Below are 7,683 nucleotides of genomic sequence, written 5' to 3' on the forward strand. Positions count from 1 at the left end.
TAATAATCTCAAACGACAAGGCCTTCTTAGAGAATGCAATAGCTCTTGCAATACCCCCATTTTAGGAATTCCCAAACCAAACGGGGAATGGAGGTTAGTTCAAGACCCCCGGGCCATCAGTGAGGCAGTTACTCCTATATACCCTATAGTTCCAAATCCTTACACGCTCTTAGCCCAAATAACTGAGACTGTCAGATGGTTCACAGTTTTAGATCTAAAGGATGCCTTTTTCTGCATACCCATACATCCTGACTCATAATACCTCTTTGCCTTTGAGGACCCTGAAAGCCGGGCTTCACCTGGACGGTCCTCCCCCAAGGATTTAGGGATAGCCCCCATCTATTTGGACAGGCTCTCTCTAAGGTCTCATCAAAATTTTCTTATGATAGTTGTATGATCTTACAGTATGTCGATGACCTCCTATTATGTGCTCCATCTGAAGACCTCATCAGCCGAGACACCACCGCCCTTTTAAATTTTTTAGCAACCAAGGGCTACAACATTTCCAAGGCCAAGGGCCAAATGTGTCAAACTTCTGTCAAATACCTTGGACTAATTATTTCTGAAGGGACTAGGGACGTAGGAGAAGACAGGATCCGTCCCATCTCCACATATCCTCTACCTAAGACCCTTAAACAACTGAGGGGCTTCCTGGGCATCACCAACTACTGCCGCCTTTGGATTCTGGGAAATGGAGAAACTGCCCAGCCCTCTCTATCAATTAATCAAAGACACTCAGATTGCAAATACCAACCTGTTACTTTGGAGCCCAGAGGCAGTACAGACTTTCAGCCTTTTAAAACAGGCTCTATTAAGTGCCCCAGCTTTAAGCCTTCCTACTGTAAACGGCTTTCATCTATATGTAACAGAAACAAACGAAAAAAAAAGGAATGGCTTTAAGAGTCTTAACGCAACCCAGGGGACCTTCACAACAACCAGTGGGCTATCTATGTAAAGAACTAGAACTCGTAGCATGCGGCTGGCCAGCTTGCCTCCGGGCTCTAGTGGTGGCTGCTTTCCTAGTTCCCAAAGCCACCAAGCTCACAGTAGGGCAAGACTAAACCATTTTTGCCCCAATATCACATCCACGGACTTTTAAATGCTGATAATAGTCACTGGCTTACAGATAACCACTCTTATGGTATCAGTTTCTTATTAGAAAGTCCTATAATCCAAATACAGACCTGCTCCACCCTTAATCTGGCCACTTTCCTCCCTGACACAGAGGAGGAATTAACTCATGACAGCCAACAAGTTTTAATACAGACATACGCTGCTATAGCAGATTTACAAGAAACACCCCTAGAAAATCCAGATTGGACACTCATTACTGATGGGAGCTCTTTTATGGAAAACGACACATGGAAGGCCGAATATGCTATTGTTACTCTATATAACATCTTAGAAAATGCAAGTCTTCCCTCGGGGGCCAGCACACAACTGGCTGAGTTGATAACTCACCTGAGCACTAGAGCTGAGTAAAGGAAAAAGAGCCAATATATATACAGATTCAAAACATGCCTCTTTAGTGTTACATGCCCATGGAAGCATTTGGAAAGAAAGATGCTTTCTAACAGCCAACGGGTCACCCATCAAATATCACCAAGAGATCAACTGACTTCTACAGGTGGTACATTCTGCTTGAGAAATAGCAGTCATACACTGCAAAGCACACAAAAAAGGAAGTGATGAAATTTCTGAAGGCAATAGAGTAGTAGACCAGGCAGCTAAAAATGCTGCCCAAATGGGTTTTAACCCTATACTGGCTCCTCTAGTTTGGGATGGGTCTGCAACCCAAATTAAGCCCCAATATACTCAAAACAACAAGATTGGGCCAAAACAAGGGGCTACACTGCACAACCCATGGATTGGTTACAAGGGGAGGATGGTCATTTGTATGCCCACCTGCCAATCAGTGAAAAATTCTTAAAACCCTCCACCAAAACTTCCACCTAGGAAGGGACAAAACTTTACAAATGGCTCAAAGATTATTCACAGGAAAAGATCTCCAGAAGACTGTACAACATATTCTTACACCCTGTGAAGTCTGCTATAAAAATCACCCTCTAACACATCCTATAGGGGTACAAAGACAAGGCAAATGCCCAGGAGAAGACTGGCAATTAGACCTCACCCGTATGCCCAAAGCCAAGGGGTATAAGCGTGTCCTAGTACGGGTAGACACCTTCACATACTGGGTCAAAGCCTTTCCTTGTAAGACAGAAAAGGCAATGGAAGTAGTTAAAGTCCTAATTATGGAAATTATACCTAGGTGTGGCCTCCCCAGGTCTCTTGAAAGTGACAATGGACCTTCCTTCAAGTCCTCAGTCACTGAAGGTGTATCCAAAACCCTGGAAATAAACTATCACCTCCACTGTGCTTGGAGCCCACAATCCTCAGGCAAGGTAGAAAGTCCAATGACATCATCAAGAGACATCTTCAAAAGCTATCACAGAAACCAGTCAAAATTGGATAGCTTTACCCCCCATAGCTTTCTTTCGCATTCACAGTACTCCCATTAAAAGTGTGGCCTAAGCCCCTTTGAAATGTTATATGGGAGACCTTTTCTAACAAATGACCTCCTAATCAGTCATGAGACTATAGAATTAACTCAGCATATAACCTCTCTAACACAATTTCAACAAGCCATCCAACAATTGTCAGAAGCCCAACTTCGAGCGGATCAAAAACGCTTGTTTAGCCCAGGGGATGAAGTTCTTATTAAATCACTCCCTTCTCTGTCTCCAATGCTAGATCTAATGTGAAAGGGACTCTACACCGTGATTCTCTCTATTCCCACGGCAAAAAAAGTCCCTGAATTTGACTCTCGGATTCATCACTTTAGAGTCAAGCCCTGGACAAACACACTCCCCACAAAAGGAAGAAAAAGATAAAAGTCCTAAATATTCCAGTCAGCCTCTAGAGGGCCTGAAACTTCTACGTCATACAGATAAGTACTCAGATGATAAAAATTTAACTTCAGAAAGAGTATATATTAAGGGGATTCATTTTTCTAGCTATAGCTTTTATTCTCTTCTTTGTTGCTTCACTTATGTGTGCTATGCTAGATCCGCCCCCCCCTTTCATGCCATTACTTATCTTGGGTGGGTCTAGGATTAGGAATAGTCTGCATTAGATTCCTGGGCTACATTATAATCGGCCTCTGGAAAGTTCCTGAAGTCTGACACACCAGCGCCACCTATAGACTGAAAACATGAGCTATTCAACACTGAGCTATTCAACATCTCAATTGAGAGACACTCAATTAACGATGTATTATTATCAAGTCTTGCTCTTGTTGATGGTTTTCCAAAGAGGAGTTCCAGATAGTCCTATACCCTTCCAAAGGAATGAAAATGTATGGGTTTATTTAGCCAAACATATAATGAATGTATCAGACTTGTCTTACTGGAGGGACCTATGTAGCACGAACTTTCACCTCCTGTCTGGTGGGGGTCTGCACCCCCTTGAGTCATATAATTATATCATCTTTCAATTTACTGATAAACCAATGTCTCACTCCGATATCTACAATTCGGGTCCCATTAGTACCCCAAAAAGACATAAGCATATTTTCTCTACAGGTGAGAGCCGTAACTCCGGCTGATCAATGTGTTACTTTCACCGGCTGCTCCAACCACCGCTTTAATCTTTCAGCGGGTAACAGCTTAAACTGTAGCTCTACTACTTCTATCAGTTATGCTAACGCACATGTCAAATTGCCGGCTGGATGGTTTCTCATTTGTGGGGAGATTGCCTACTCTTATGTCCCAGCTTACAGCACTGGGGAACTCTGTTCTTTTGGGAGACTGACTGTCTTTTTACCCCAAAAGCCTCATCAGGTTAGACATCGCAGAGAGCTTACTCTGGATCCCCGCTGTAACAGCGATGTATGTTTATTCAGCCCGGCTGAGTATGTATCCTTATCTCTTTTTGTAGTGCCTGCTATGACCACTGCACCTTATGTAGAGATTAGTCCACTTGCCTTATGTAGAGATTAGTCACATAGCTTGCTCAATGGCAAAGGCCCTAATGCTACCTCACAGGCTACCCACGCCATGGGACAAGAGTTACGGCAAGTCAGAGAAGCAGTTCTCGAAAACAGAGCTGCCATAGATTATCTACTTCTCAAACACAACCAAGGATGTGAAAATTTTAAAGAGTTATGTTGTTTCAACATCTGATAACTCACAGTTAATTGAAAATAAAGTTCAACAAATTCATAATATCGTTTCCAATATTAAACAAAATAACAGGATTCTTTGCTCTGGATTTTTCCTTCCTTACTTCCTGGCTTCCTAGTTTAGCAGGACTTAAAGAAATTTTTCTCATTTTTCTTTTATTCATTATTATAGGGATTACCTACAATGCTGTTGCCTACAGTGTCTCAGCTTGCAGACTACCTACTGGTTGGCTACGGTGGCCTACACAACTACAAAACCTCACCTCAACTCGTTCGTGTAACGGGGACCTTTAGATAGATCTCTGGACAGGCCCTCGCTGCCAGTCTCTCTATGCCACTCCTCAGCCTGAAGTAGCCAGAGCACTCACACCCTTATTCCCTAATGGCAGTTAGGGTTTCCTTTTCAGAGGAGGGATTGAGGCAGGTTAGTTAGCATAACTGCAGGCAATCAGGAACTCCCTGGTAGAATGGACAAAGACTGTCACATCTTCAAGGCTGTAGCCCTGGGAAGCATCCTTAGCACAGGACAGCTAGCATTGAACAGCTGGTTTGTTTCAAACTGTTTCAAAAAGCCTTCTGAAAAGCCTCCTCAAGGCTGACAATTTGATAAAACTGACCAGTAGATGTCAGCTTTTCTCCTTAGATACACAAGGAAAATATAAAAACCGAAGTATTTTGCTTTAGCTGTGGGCATCCCCGTTTCGGGTCCTCCCTCCCGTTCGGCAGCTACATCCCCTTCCTTAAATAAACTATCATCTTCTGTAACCTCTGGCCTCTCTGGTCTGTGCTTTTGTTCTTCAGTTTCATGAGACACATCAAGATGATCTTATTATTCGTTTCATATTTGGAGCTGCTCTTTGGACTTGTTGGATTAGCTATGTAGAATGGCTTATCCAATTAGAAACTCATCCTAAATTCCTGGCTCTAGCCACTTTGGGGTATCCATCCAATCCTGATAGGGGAAATGGTGACGTGGGCCCCTTCTATGTCTTTGAAGCCCATTTTTTCCTATTTCTTTCCCCAAACTGTGGTCCCTGTTGGATACTTACTAAATATTGGGCAGTAGTTTGCCTTATTTATTTGACTACTCTCTATGAAAAACCCTAGAGTTTGTTGTCTCTGTTCCTATTGTGGTCCATCTTTCACATTTCATCCTGAAACTTACATTTTACAAAACATTGAAAACTTTTTATTGGTTTATGATATGATCAAATTACATGGTCCTGGCATTCAAGACCCCACATAACCTGGCAACAATTAACCTAATTCCTTTCACAAGTACTCTTGTTCCTTTTCCTATGCTCTACTTCACTTTCTTCACTTGGAAACTGCACTCTGCCACCTTTCCTGAACCTCACAGTTTTCTAAATCCTGTACAGTGAGGGGGAGCAGAATATACTACCCCATGTGCCATTTTGGCACATGGATTGTTTTGAGGTGAAGCTAATTAAGACCCAGCAGACTCAGGAAAAGCTTTTAACCTCTCCCTTGACTGCCTAAAAGTATTTTTGATGGGGTCCTGTACCAGGAAAAGAGCTATTACCAGAGATAACTTTTTAAATCAGAAAGAATTTATCTGCATGGCATGGCAAACATTTGTTTACCAAACATTTGCTCTTTTCATCTTCCTCTGAATTACCTTCCTCCCCTTTGAAGCTCCAGACACCCACCCTGCTTCCTAGCTCAGGATGGTATATAAGCCTTAATTGACAGATTGCCTTGAGTCTTCATGTCTTTGTGGGGCTCCCATGTGTATGTAATTACACTTGGTTTTCTGTTAATCTGTCTTATGTCAATTTAATTATTAGACCGGCCAACCAACTTAGAAGGGAAAATTTTCCTCCCCTATATTATTATATTGCATGAGTCCTTCTCCATCGTCTCTGCCCAGGGCTTTATACTCCTGACCCAGGTAAACATTCTGCTTCTTGGTGAAGCTGTCCATTTATCTTTCAGTTTGAGTTAGTACCTCTCTCTTCTGTGCTTACAATAGCACCTGTCATAATAACAATGTTAAACTTTCCTGAGCCCCTTATTTCTGGAAAACGGTTAAAGAAATCTATCCACCCTTTTGCTCTAAGATATGGCTTCCTGCAAAGAACCACCCTTCCCCCATATGACTTGGATAGATAAGACTCACTGATGCTTACCCTTTTCAATTATAATGAGGCCAGATACAGACCCTTCACATTCCCTTTTTGTTTCTCTGGCCTCAAAAAAGATGAGCTGAGCTGTTTATCTCCATTTATCACTAAACCTTAACTAAGCTTCTGTGCTTTCTCCAGGCCCCTGAACTTTGACCTGCCTACCTTCTAACCCAGCAAACAATCCCTCCTTAAAACTCCTGCCTGAGAATCATCAAACCTCATGGAGAAACATTCTGAATGTCCCACTCCCTCCATATCCTGTTCTTTCTAGCAGAACCTTGCTGATCCTTCCCTATAAAGAAAATTCCTTTCTGCCTGGCCTGTCAGTTGCAGCTCTGTGGTTGTATTGTTTTACCTATTGCAACAGTCTCCTTCCCCTTCTTGCAATAATCCTTTCAAATAAAGTCTCTTTTTACCTGTCTATGCTTATTTTTATTTGATAATACGAATTGCCAAATTCTTTAATTGTCTGTTTAGATCAGGGGGGTCCAAACTTTTTTCAACGGTTTTCACCAAGGGCCATATGTGGTAAAATACACAAACATCCGGGCCACTCACTCTAGGTGAAGTACGTATTGCCTCACCTGGCTTATTTAAGTAAACTAAATATATTTTTTGAATTTGCTGAAGGCCAATTAACAATGGATCGCGGGCTGCACTTGGCCCGCGGGCCGCAGTTTGGACACCCCTGGTTTAGATAATATCGTCCCTTTCCCCCACGTTTGGAGCTGTGCTTTGGAATAATGACAATGCCAGATTCATGTTTGTGTTCTTATCAGGTCTTAATCTGCCTTTGTCTCTGTTACCCATGATTATTTCCATCAATTTCTGTTTCTACTTTAGTGTTTGAGTCTGCCCTTGTATCTGTCTACCCTATTTCACTTCTTCTTCACCTACCTGTCTCCTTGACTCCAAGCTCCTGTCTTCAATTTGCTCCAGGTGTTGCCAAAGGCTCTCAGGAATATCCTGAGGCCGACTCAACCCGAAGCAGTGGTGAGTGAGCAGGTTCTTGTCTTCGTGTAGGAAAAAATACAAAAGCGAGACAGAAGCAGGAAAGCTCAGGGAGTTTACTGAAGTCCAAGTACACACCTGAGAGGGCAGTGCAAGGGAACTCAGAGACTGAGTCACCCTAAGGAAGTTCCGAGTGATTTTTTTTTTAAATCTCAGTTAGTGACTGAATCCGCCCCCTGGGTTATCCACCTCTCTTTTCTTCCTTATTTGGTGCTGCTAGAACTGTCATGGTTTCCCATGTATGATGGGAGTTAAAATAACCACAATGGAATTGGGATTATAATGACATTAAAATTAGCTAAATGTCAGGTCCCAGTCATGGATACTGGTCCTGCCAGATAA

The 7,683-nt window shown here is 42.5% G+C and overlaps 1 protein-coding gene across 1 annotated transcript in view; it reads right to left on the reverse strand.

The window, feature by feature from the left end:
• LOC148755847 (interferon-induced very large GTPase 1-like) overlaps positions 1 to 7,468 on the reverse strand; it is a 57,434-nt gene extending 49,966 nt beyond the window's left edge. The window contains exon 1 of the mRNA XM_088791614.1: positions 7,228 to 7,468. The gene's annotated coding sequence lies outside the window, so the exon portion shown is untranslated. The remainder of the gene's footprint in view (positions 1 to 7,227) is intronic.
• Positions 7,469 to 7,683: the final 215 nt, after the last annotated feature.

This window comes from Rhinolophus sinicus, chromosome 14, assembly GCF_057876585.1.
Source record: "Rhinolophus sinicus isolate RSI-liver-muscle chromosome 14, RSI-T2T, whole genome shotgun sequence".
Classification (NCBI taxonomy): domain Eukaryota; kingdom Metazoa; phylum Chordata; class Mammalia; order Chiroptera; family Rhinolophidae; genus Rhinolophus; species Rhinolophus sinicus.